Source organism: Heterocephalus glaber, unplaced genomic scaffold (genome assembly GCF_053883595.1).
Source record: "Heterocephalus glaber isolate CG9 unplaced genomic scaffold, H.glaber_assembly_v1.0 deba00001553, whole genome shotgun sequence".
NCBI classification, from domain to species: domain Eukaryota; kingdom Metazoa; phylum Chordata; class Mammalia; order Rodentia; family Bathyergidae; genus Heterocephalus; species Heterocephalus glaber.
Window position 1 is genome coordinate 8454399 of NW_028258344.1, and position 12908 is coordinate 8467306.

The window sequence follows — 12908 nt, forward strand, 5'->3', positions numbered from 1 at the left end:
TGTTAAGAAGAAAAGGTGAGCACTTTTGAGAAAGGGAGATGATGACAGATTATACTTTAGACCCCTTTTATGCTTAGTCAGGCAGTATGTAAAGGTTGTAAGGATAAAACTTAGGCCGATATCTCGCCAAACTCTTGTATTCACTAACCTTGACTTTTCTTGAATGCCTGACTCTTTGCACATTGACCTTTCACACTAGTTCCTGATTTCTTCCATAATATAATAAGCTCTCTGATCTTACTTTTTTCCTTTGACCTGTAAAGTTCCTGTTTCTGCATCACATATAGTATGTGATAGAGTAAGGAGCAATGGTAGGTAGGTAGGTAGGTAGGTAGGTAGATTTTCTACCTAGTTACAAGATTAGCACTAACCACATATTTGAACTACAGCTAATGTCAAACTTTAAGGACCATACAGGTATCAATAGAGGATTATTGGTCATTGGAATAAATTACAAACATTAAAAATGCTCAATAATATATTATTAATTAAATAAAAAGATGTGGAATCATAAAATATATAACATTTAAAGTCTTATTTTTCGAATATTTAGCAACAGAAAATGTGCATAGCTTACATAAACAAAAAAACTTATAAAATTGCTTATTTGTCTTAAACTATAAATAGACTTACATTATAGAAACAAAGGTGAAAGTACTCATAAAAAAGGGTATTAGTGAATATTTCTATGAAGAATGATTATGAGTATTTTTATTTTCCTATGTGACTTTTTATAACAAAAATGGGCTAACATTATATTCAGCAAAGTTAAATAAAATAATCTATGGTTTGCCCATCCCTAAGAAAAATTTCACATACCATATAGATCAAATTAAAACATACTGAATTACAAATACCAGAAAACTCAATTAAAATTGTATTATTAATTATTATATTTCTCTTCCACTTAGGATAAAGGCACTCATAGGATAGTGTAACTTCTATTCCTAACTACGAGAACAAGCCATATAACCTCTATAATTATAGTTATCTTGTTCTAGGTTGTTTTAAGCTGTTTACATGACCTACAATAGAAAAAAATCATAAATAACTGAATTCTAGAAAGTCACAAGTTCTGTCTGGGGAAAAGGGACCTAATATTGCTTTTAATCTTAGAGAAACAGTAAGGAGATAAGGAAAGGAACATGGAAAGATTACTGATATTTAGAAAATTTTAAGACCAATATGAACAGGCATGACAGTTCAGAATCCAATAGGCAGTAGCTACATACAAAATCTGTACCTACCCACCGACTCTTTCCCATTTAGTAAATACTAACACAGTGGACTGACTGGAATTGAGGGCCTGACAAAGACTGAGGACAGGGTCAGCAGTTACATCTAGGACAGAGAATGAAGCAGAGCCTGCCTAAGCAGAGCTGCATGGCAGAGCTGAAAAGACCATTTCTTAATGGCCAAGCATGAGAGAGAGGCAGCCAAATCTGGGGGTGGGGCCAGAGAACTGAGAGAAGCCCTTCATGGACACTCCAGGCTGTCACTAAATCTGTCACTTCAGGCCACCAAAAACTGGGCTCAAGGCAACACCATAAAAAGAAGCTTCCTAAGGAACAGAAAGCTGAGGGTGGGACTGAACTGCAGAGCATATGACAGCAACTCGGGGAGCATCAAACTTGCATTAAACATGAAGGAATCTCCCATGATTTGAAAGCTAGTTGTGGGCTGTAAAGCACAAAGAGGCATCTACAGTATCCCTAGGTGCTCAGATCTTCAGCCTTGCTGAAGGGAAGGTCCTGATTTTGAGCTCAAATTATTTAACGTCATTGTGAAATGAAACAAAGTAAAGGAACAGCAGGCTCGATTCAACTATAGATTAGACTGATCCAGCCCCAGCCCTAGTGAACTGAAAGAAAAATGACCCCTCCCTCTCGAATTTTCTTGTTATTTACTTCAAATTCTACTATTCTTTTGAACACAATGCTATACATATAATAAAATATTATTCATTTTAAAAGGTAAAGAACTGTGATTATCATTAGAAACAAATCCAGAAATGGAAGAGACACTGAAGTGATCAGACAAGGACTTTGAAACATTTATGGAAAATGTGTTAAAGGAAAGCTGAAAAAGTAGACAACACAAATAATCAGAGAGGTAATTTCATCAAAGTCACGAAAATTAATTTAAAAACAGAGACAAATAGAGAAATAAAAAGATTCACTAGATCAGTTATGAGTATATCTGAAACAGAAAAATGAATGAACTTGTAGACAAGTTAACAGAAATTAAACAAACTTAAACACAAATAAAAAATAGAATATCTTCTAAGTGTGGAACAATAATAAAAACAATGTGACCCCTGAACAATTGTAGACATAGAAGGAGAGAAGAGAGAAATTGAGCTAGAAAGAATATTTAAAGAAATAAGGACTTTGTTGAAGTTAATAAAATTCATCAACCACAACCCTCAACAAACATATCTTATCTGCCAACCCCAGCTAGGATAAATACCAAGAAAACTTGACCTAGGCATTTAATAGCAATGCTGCTAAAATCTAGTGATAAAATTATTTAAATACTATGTATAGAGTAGAAAATTTATTATTTCATAAGAAGTTTGGAGATTGAGTAGTTTCAGAATTGACTAGTTCATCATCCCACCCACGATCAGGAACACAAATTATTTCTTTCTTCTTCACCGTATTTAGCAAATAGTCTGCCCCCTTTACAGTCAAGATGTTTAAAGAACCACCAGGAATTGCTTCATTACACCCAAAAAGCAGAGGAGAGAGTCTTCTCTTTATACCCCTTCCTAGGAATAATACAGCTTTTCCAGAACTTGCAAGATTGACTCTTCCTGCTAGAATTGTGGTACTATCTATTCAAAAATGACCACCAGCAAAGTAGGAATCATTACGATCAGGGTGATTAATGTTCACCTTTGAAGCTCCTCCTGAAATTGTGTTTCATCCAATAGACATTTATATCTTTGCCCAAATAACAATCTCTTTCTCAAGAAAAATATGTAGTGTATGCCTGTTGGGGAGGAAAAAAAAGGAGTTCTATGCATTTATTAAAGTGCATTCTTACAGATAAAGTAATAAACCATTTCACATTTCAACACAGGAAAAATGAACATAATGTTAAATCTTACAATTGTATCTGTAGTGATTTCACTACATCACTTAGTAGCCTGTACCATTTGATCTATTCTTAGATTTCAATCTACAACCTCTAGTTGGTGCTAAAGAATACTGAAAAGACATTGTTTCTACTGTGTTTGCTTCGTAGTAGGGAAAGATAAACCTAAAACAAATTGGTATCATTTTTTAAAAAATGATGGCAGAAACTAATCTGACTTTGACTCCTTTACTCCCCAGCTGAATTACTTTAAAGTTTTCAAATCTGTCCAAACCTCACAGGATCTGCAGTGATGAATGGATATATATATATATTATATGAGAATGATATATATATATATATATATATATCATTCTCATATAATGAGGATGAGTGCCAAGTAGATAATCTATAAACTGCTTAAGAAAATTTCTCAATAACTGTTAGTTGCCATTATTGCTTATTGATATGTTTACAAAGTTTAGTAGGCATACATAAGAAGCAGTGGCTGAGAAATCAACATATAAATGGCAAAGCTTGAGCAGTTCATATACTGTAGAAAGGCTTTGATAGCAGTGAAAGGCATTCCTGGAAGACTGACCTGGGGCAGCTTAAACCTGGGGATTGAAACCAGGGTGCTGTGCAGGCTAAACAAGCATTCTACCACAAGCTGCATCCCCAGGCCCTAAAATATGCTAATGAATAGCTGTCTGTTTACATACTAAGATAGATTGTGGTTCTCTATGTAGGGATTCAAAGCAATGCAGGCCCATCAGGCCAAATTTAACACGTCATCCATGACCCTTTATTCTTTGCATCTCCCAGCCTGTCTTAGTGGCTTTCTCATCACTATGACACAATACCCAACAGCTAAAACTTAAAAGAGAAGTTTATTTTGGCTCACAATTAAAGTCCATGATCAGCTGGCTCCAAGGCAGAAACAAGATGACAGAAGGGATGGCTGAGAAAAATATGTTCAACCCATAGCACCCAGGAAGCAGAGAGTGAGGGGTGGAACTGGGGAGGGAGATATACTTTTCTGAGTCAGGCCCACAGGGGTTCACATCTTCTACTCTTTCTGAACAGGCCTACCTTTTAGGCCAACTTCCTAATAGCACATTCAGCTGTAGATTCATCAGTGGATTATTCCAGACATTCTACATCTAAACCATAATACATCTGTAGAATACTCTCATAAATCCTGCCCTCACGTTGGTGCTTTTTTAGCATCCCTTCCCGCTGAACTCCAAGCACACACAAGATGTAGAGCCATGAAATGAGAAGGGAAAGAGATGTTAGAAGAGTAAATAAACTCAAGCATAGACTTTGGGATTGCAGTGAAAGGCTGGAAGTTAAAATTATGTAAGAACACTAAGATAAGGCATAGAATCATGTATGATGTATTGAATTGAATTTAGCCACCCCTAACACACACACACACACACACAGAGTATATTTTTGTAACAAACAGCTGAGTCTCAAACCAGGAGTAGTGACATATGCCTTTAATCCCAACACTCTGGTATGCTGAGGCAGGAGGATGCAAATTCATGCCCAGCCCCAGCGATTTAGAGATGAAAAAGGAACGTATCTCAAAATTAAAGATGGGAGGGTAGCTCATTGTGAAATCCCTAGTGCAGTCTTCAGTACCAAAAAGAAAAAGAAAAAAGGTGAATCTAAGCATACAGCAGCCAAACTTCTGTCAATCACAAGCTGCCAACAAGTCAAACTGTGTCCATTCAAAACAAACACCTTATCACGCCGTGCCCAAATAAGAAAAATGTGTTTTTCTGTAGGCACTTCCTTTCTCTGTCTATAAATACTGCCTGCCTACTTTGCTGGGTAGAGCTCTCTGAATTTCTGGTTCTGAGTGCTGCCCAATTCAGAAATCATTCTTTGTTCAAATAAATCTTGTTAAATTTAATGTGTCTAAAGTTTTTGTTTTTAACAGATGTGATTAAGATATCTGACTGGATTCTATAGGCAATAAGAAGTCATTGAAGGGCTTTAAACAGAAGTTAGTAATATCAGATAGTATTTCCAAAGATCATTATGACAGCAGTGAGTGAAAAGAAACCCTGGAAAAGAGAGACACAATGAGATCCAATGTTTTTCTACACAGATAGTGACAAAGAAGAGAGAAATAGTGATATAGAATACTTGGCAATAATCTGTTAACAAATGTTGAAGACCTACCTAGACAAAAGCCATTAGAAAAGCTTAGGAGACAGAAGCAACTATATAACTGTATTATAGAAAAGCTAAGAGCCTGATCCACTTGAACACTATATAGTTTGAAGTTTATCATTAAAAGATTTTAAACTATTAAATGACTTTTAAATACAGATGAAAACAAAAAATAATAATAAGTAAAATGTAGTAAAGTAAGTGTTCTGCAGAATGTGTTGAGATTATTAGAAAAATCATTTGAGAGATTATTGTTTGTTCCCAGTGGGTACTATTAAGCTACTTAAAACTAGACTGCACATTTAAGCAAGATAAATATTTCCATCTAGGGTAACAGAACAATTTTGTACACTTTCCTAACTAAATTAAATCTTTTTTTTTTTTTTTTTTGGAGACAAGTGTATGTTCGAGCTCAACCCAATTCTGGTTAAACTAATATAAATTATAAATTAGCAGATCATGAAATAATGGAATTAAAAAATATCTAGTCTTAACTTCTATTACTGAAATTTAAATTTCTCTTGTTTCCCTAGATATAAAAGGCCTTTAACTTTATGTTTAGCATGTAACTATAATGGAGAAATACATGTAAGTATTTTATGGATTTACCACTTAAATGATAAATGAATTAACATTTCCTCCCAGAAAAACTCTCCTCACTAATCTTGGTGTACTGATGATAGGATGTATCCCTCTTTCATTTATTTTAAAAATCAATTTAGAGCACTCTGTGGGTTATTCATTAATCCTGTCAATGATGCAAACCAAGGATAGGCCTTATCCCCATTTTGCAGACAATTTATTTATTTAAGAAAATTTCTCAAACACATAATGTCATTCAAAGGTAATTTTTATATAAACTTCACTACATATGTTCTTGGACGTCAGTTATAAAAATGGTAAACTTTCCTGGTTTCTATGCTTTTCTACAGTTCAGTTAGAAACAGTTGAAGCTATAGCCTAAAATTCAGTTCATGTTTGATGATTTTGTTAGAAGATTAATCAAATAATGAGCAATCTCATGTTGGAATTTTTGAAATATTGTCATAGTCCATTGTGCTGCATTGAGGGATTATATTACAGTGATCATTTTGGCCTCAAGAATTTTTTTTTTTTTTTTTTTTTTTGGTACCGGGGATCGAACGTGGGTCCTTGCACTTGTGCAGCAGGCAGCGAAGCCAATGAGCTAAATCCCCGGCCCTTGGCCCCGAGAATTTAAAGAGTTTAAACAAAGAATAGACTAGTTAGAAAGAAATTTAAAACAGTAGCAGAGCTCTGGTCTCTGTCCCGTGACAAGCTGCAGTTCTTTGGATAGTTTGTTTGAGAGGTTTCTGTACTAGTTCATACATCTTTATATTAGGGATCATGCCCCTGGCTCTAAAGGGTGACGTGCATAATTTGCAGTAATAATTAATGCAATAATTTGAAGAAAATAAATAAAGAAAAAATATTTTCTATGTTATAGCCTTAAGGTTGATGGCTTTCTTTGTAGCCTCTACTGTTTTATTAGTAGTAGAGAAGAATAATTTCCAAATCTCTACATTTAATCAAACCCGTAATTCTATTTCCTTGAATTAAATGTTTTCTAATCTTTATAAAATGTTCTAGGTAGCAACAGAATGTCTTTTAGCTGCTATAATTTCCTCTTTGCTTTTTCTCATAAACACTGAAGCCAGTGCTGTCATTAAAGGCAAAGTAATTACACATGCTTCTATATACTCACATCTAAGGAACAAACTCAAGTTACTTTGCTCTGTTTTCTTTACTTTTTTCTTTCAGAAAGCCTCCTCAACCCTCCATCAGAAAGGCCACTCTATTATCCAAAATCAACTATATAAAAATCAAAGTAAATTATTCATTAATGGAATTATCTTTTCTTTATTTAAACTCCATTAGAGCAACCAATTAAAAATGAGTACTTATACAATCTCAATGTAGCTCTACATATCAATATAGAGTTATAAGTCTGTATAGATATATACAGATAATTAAAAGATGCTGAATCGGGGCGGGGGATTTAGCTCAGTGGTTCCACCGCCTGCCTTGCAAGCGCAAGGACCCGAGTTTGATCCCTGGTACCTTCCCCCCAAAAAGACGCTGAATTAATGTTGCAATCTTGATAATGGCTATCAGATCTTGAAATCAAAATTCTTGTCTTTGTATCCTAATTTGAGATTTCAAATGAAGCTAAGTCCTTGGCACATTAGTGTGACTGTCAAAGCTAAAATTTAAGTCCAGTGTCCATATGCTGTATAAGAAGCTTGAAACTTTTGTTATTACCCAGACAACAAGTCTATTCATATCTTTATTTGAAGAGACCTCATAGCCTAACTTCCAGCCTGCATTTCTTTCTCTATGAGCACTGCATCCTCTTTCATTCAGACTGGACCCCAGGATCCTGGCACATTATTTATCCAAGAGTATAAATTCCTACTTGGCCAATGTAGAGATGCCCTTGGAATCCACAACTCTGGCCACAGTTGTGTTTATCCCTAGCATCTGGTTTCCGATATCTTTTTAATGCCATTTTGGACTGTGATCTATTTGCTTCATTTATTAAGTTTCCCATTATAAACTGGTAAACAGGACCACGAAGAGGTGGCATGATGTACTGAGGCGAGACCTCATTCCTAAGCCCTGTGACACTTAATTGCTACACTTTGTTTGCCAACTATTTCTTGGCATCTAATTTAATTTGGGGACCTGCCTAAGCATTTAATTGAACTTGGAGAATTCCTTTCAAATATTTATACCCACATTCTCTTTCTCCTCCTGCCATATCATAATGACTCTGCACCACATTTTAGGTCAGATTCACTTTCTTTTTATTCTGAAATACTTGCCATTGCTCTTTTTCTATTAACTATATTGCCTCACACCCCTAATCCTAATAAGATTTTATTTTAAAATATATAGTTTGCTCTCCTTTTCTCCTAAACCTTTCCTGCCTCATTATAGCACAAGAATTTTATACTGTGTCCATAAGTTTTTATTCCTTCAATTTATTCAACTGTGTCACACCCTTCTGATAATTTTCTTATACAAAAGTAGGCAGCACAAAGAAAAGAACCACAGATTTATTATACTCATCACAGCCACATAAACTTCAATATCCTCATCTCAGACCACAGCTCTACTTACTCGGTTGTTTCACTCTGTAAGTTACATTCAATGAGCTCTTGAGTGTCATCAGCATCTAAGTATTTTTTACTACAAATGTAACTAATACTATATGAGAAAGTACAAATCAGTACCATAATATATATATATATATATATATATATATATATATATATATATATATATATATATCCAAGCATGCTTTCCAACTTCTTTTGGGATTGCAATACCTTTCATCTATATTATTCTTCAACTTACATCTTTTTTTCTTCTTTATTATCCCCACCTAACTTTTTAAGGCATTGCTCAAGCCTTCTAAACTACAGAACTGATGATATTTCTTATCGTACTTTCAGTGAAGAACTTTCCCTATCAACCCCCAAATTCTTATGCTAGTAACTAATAAGTAAATTCACCTATAGTCATTTAAAAAGTGTGCTACCAGTACAAACATTGTACAACAAATGGTTACAATAGATAACCCAGAAATGAATTTCATAATAATATGAAAAGCATTCAATTGCCAGAAAAATGGATTATTTAATCGTTATATAGGAACAAATGTTCACCAGTTTAGGAAAAAAGTAGAACTCGATCTATATTTTATAACTTAAATTTAACAACAACAACATAATTCCCTTTGAATAAATAAAATCAAGAACTTACTCATCAAAAACAATGCGTGGGCTGGGGATTTAGCTCAGTGGCACTGCGCTTGTCTTGTAAGCAAAAGGTCCTGCTGCGTTCAATCCCCGGTACTGCAAAAAAAAAAAAAAAAAAGTGCTTAAAATATTTGGAAACTGAGTCTATGGACCACCTTTCTATGTATGTTACAAAAACTAGAAATAATGAAACAAAATGTAGATAAATTTACCTCAAAACTGCTGGCAAAATAAGACAAACAATAAATAAAACAAAATGATGACCTAATGACTTCTCATAGGAATTTTCATAAAAACAAAAACTTAAAATAATATTATATATTCATATATGTTAGACTAAATTATCATAGCAATTACTTATTTTAAAATTCTATATGACAATTAAAGTTAATCTTGTAATATATAATGAAATGGAAATACCACCCATATTATTGTAAGTGGAAGAAAAGACAGGTAGAATGCAGTACTGTTTGAGACTTGGGTATATGTGAATGTGGTATGCTTACATACACACAGAGGATATTTACAATATGTGTGAATTTCTATTAGAGAAAAGTTCCAAGAATTTGGATTTTTGGTTTGAGTTAATATAACATCTCATTCTTCACCTTAGCATACTTTATGTGACAGGCATCATTCTGAACTGGAATGGGCAGTTTAAAATACATTTTAATCCAATTTATGGTCTAGGAAGAGCTTTAAAGAATATGGGCAACTTGCATTCAATAAGGTATACACTAGGCAGGTGGTAAAGAAGGCAGAATCTAGAAACCTTGATTTTAGCTCAGTTTATGATAGCTAAAGAGAAAATCATCATTTTAATCTAACTCATTATATCCTATTTCCACTAAGAGGAAAGAGGAAAAATAATTGAGATTAATTTATTAAGGAGAGTCTATAATGAATATTTCTTTTTCTTTCTTGCCTAAAGAAAAACTGACAGTGAAGAACTATGACAAGTACCAAAGATAGTACTTTCCATTGGTTTACCTGCAGTCAGGCTGGGGAGCTGCCCACTTAGTGTGCATCCCAAAGATGACATCTGTTGGTTTAATCTGGGTGCCTAAAATGCACTGAAAATATTCAAAATCACTTAAATCAGGTAATACCCATCTCAACTGCTAAGAATTATTGAAGATGATCTTTTCTTCCACACCCTGTGATTCATTTACATGAATTTCTTTTTAGCTTCCTGCCTCTCAGAGATATGTTTGCTTCATATAAGGGATCAGGAAAGAGTAAGGAGAGACTTGGACACAGCGTGGCAGCTGGTCACTTCCAAAATGGTGATGAAAGCAAGATCTCCTATTTGTCTTTGTTCAGATGACTTGTCTTATTCCAAAGAAAAATAAAGGTGATTCACGAAAGAGTTTTATTTCAGTTAGAGGATTCAGTAAAATAAATACATAATTCAAATAAAATCTAGAACAATTGAGACCAACCCACATGATATAGGTACTGTAATTAAAAGCAATTATAATTATATAAAATTTTAAATGGTAAAGAGAGAAAAGAATAATATTTATCAAATGCTCAATGTTTTAAGCAATTCTCAGGTACATTTATATTTTCCAGTGTTTGAATGTTCATAATAGAATCTACTTAATTGAAAACCTGTGTAGCAAGAATCCAGTTTGAAATATTTGAGAACAAAATTATGAAACACAAACCCTACTCACTGTACTTCATGGCTGATAAGTAGATAGACATTTTATGACAAAAACAAGAAATCTTGGTCAACTTTCTTAATTCTCATGGTATTTCATTCTGTGAAATAATGACTATGATTCTTCTATTTTGGATCAAAGTCTTCATTTATGCTTGTTAACTTTATTCAAATAAAATGTGTAATTTCAATCCCATGGTACAAAGTGGCATTTATTTTACTATAATTTGGATAAAGCAAAAGGTAAACAGAACAGTTCTACTGAATATGGAGTCTGCAAGTACATCAGATCTGTAGTGTTGTTTTATAGACCATGTTATGCTTCAGTGCTGCATAGCTAGCACTGATGTACACAAATTCTGTACACATTACATTTTACATTATTGGGGTAGGTCTATTAAAATTGAAGGCTTCTATCTTAGAAGGTAACATTTATAATAAAGTCACAGTATCATTTTAAAATTAATTATTGATTATTTGAAAATATATTAGGATTCCTAAACCCTGTGTTTTCTTCAGAATTGAAAATTAGTTTTAATGTGGATATTAGAAAAAAATTATACTGGAAAGATAACAGAAACTTGGATTAGCAGATTTTAATCTTTCAGATATAAACATCATGTGTGGACTGTCACAATAAATATTCCAAAAAATTTTAATGTCTAGAATGGAATTTTTTTTTTCAGTATCAGGAATCAAACTCAGGACCCTATGCTTGCCAGGCAGGTGCAGCACCACTGAGTTTAATCCTCACCCCCAAGAATGGAATTTTTCAAAAAAGAAGCAGAGAATGAAAGTTATTCCTAATGAAAATAAATTCCACACATCTATGTACATAACCTGTATGTTATACACACACATATATGCCATTATTGCTGAACTCAGATTAAAAGTGGTATTATTTTTCTTTTCTTTCGTTTAGTCTGAGATCACCTATAGACCACACTGGTTGTATATAATGAAATATGAATACATTTTTTACTGCACAATTAACTTTGGTCATTTTTTTAAGAAACTGAGGAATAATATATGCTTATCTAAGCATATTATTGCTGTAAAAGGATTTTCAACATGTAGGTAGGTAAAACATGTCATAGTGACAATTCTTACATTAAGTATTCATTTATCTGGAAATTGCCATGGTTATACAGCCTTTCTACAAGTAGCCATTTTATATGCATGTTGAAAAGTGAGTCATGCACAAGCACCTGCAAGACACTGGAATTACACCCTGAACACCTTATCTTTCAATTGTGGCTTGGACTCTGTAATTCCCCATTGTTTATAAAATTGTATATATGAGATACCAGAGCTAGGTGAGTTTGTCTTTTCAGAATGTTTGAAATATGTTAATGGGGAAAATTTGTTCCCTGTGCTGATTTTAGACTCAGTCACATGGTAAGAGACTAGAATTTACACTAGACATTTTCAGCAAACTTCTGGTAGCCACATTATGGTTTTCTTCAAAAGACAATAACACACTGCCTATGGTCTAGTTTTACTGAGCATGACATGCATCTCCATTTTAAAGAGGCACTATATTAAATAAATTTTATGTTATAAAGGAAACAATATGACTATCATCTATGCAATCTGCTATTCTGAATTGCCAGATATGTCTTTCAAGAGAAAAAGTCTATAGCAATCAATCATGTAACAGAGTGAGGTCTTTTATAAAAGAACAGATATCATATTTAATCTATGAGGGAGACAACCTAAAAATGCTATGAAAGTACTAGCATGAGTTTTTAGTCATTTGCAAATGTGCAATAGACTGAATTTGCTGGAATAGGGCCTCAAATTCTAACTTGTCAAACAGAACAATCATGTGGGGATAAGAGAGATGGGCAGCTGGTTTTCTTTTCAAGCCCAGATTTTATTCCGTCACTTTGCATAATGTTAAAAGTGTTTTTTTTTTAATTTGTGAAAAAATGTAAGCTTATTTTAAAAAAGAAAATGAAGCTTCATGCAATGAACTATTAATGCAAGAAAGGTAGTATTTATTGTTTGCATTACAACTCTCTGGCTCATCTTAACTGAAAACAATAAATTTTTATGGCTGTATTCTGCTGATACTGATGGTTGTTTGTACCATAATTAATAAGCCAACTGTCTTTTCAGTTCTTTTAAAAGAGGCAAAAAATACTTAATAAGTTAACTTTGAAAAATAAACTGGACATAATTGTTTCTCAGTT

General features: G+C 33.5%; 1 long non-coding RNA gene across 3 annotated transcripts in view; it reads right to left on the bottom strand.

The window, feature by feature from the left end:
- Positions 1–12908, bottom strand: part of LOC147824131 (uncharacterized) — a 518026-nt gene that overhangs the window by 126289 nt on the left and 378829 nt on the right. For all 3 annotated transcript variants that reach the window (XR_015442707.1, XR_015442705.1, XR_015442706.1), the window contains one exon: positions 9052–9143. This is a non-coding gene — a long non-coding RNA (uncharacterized LOC147824131). The remainder of the gene's footprint in view (positions 1–9051; positions 9144–12908) is intronic.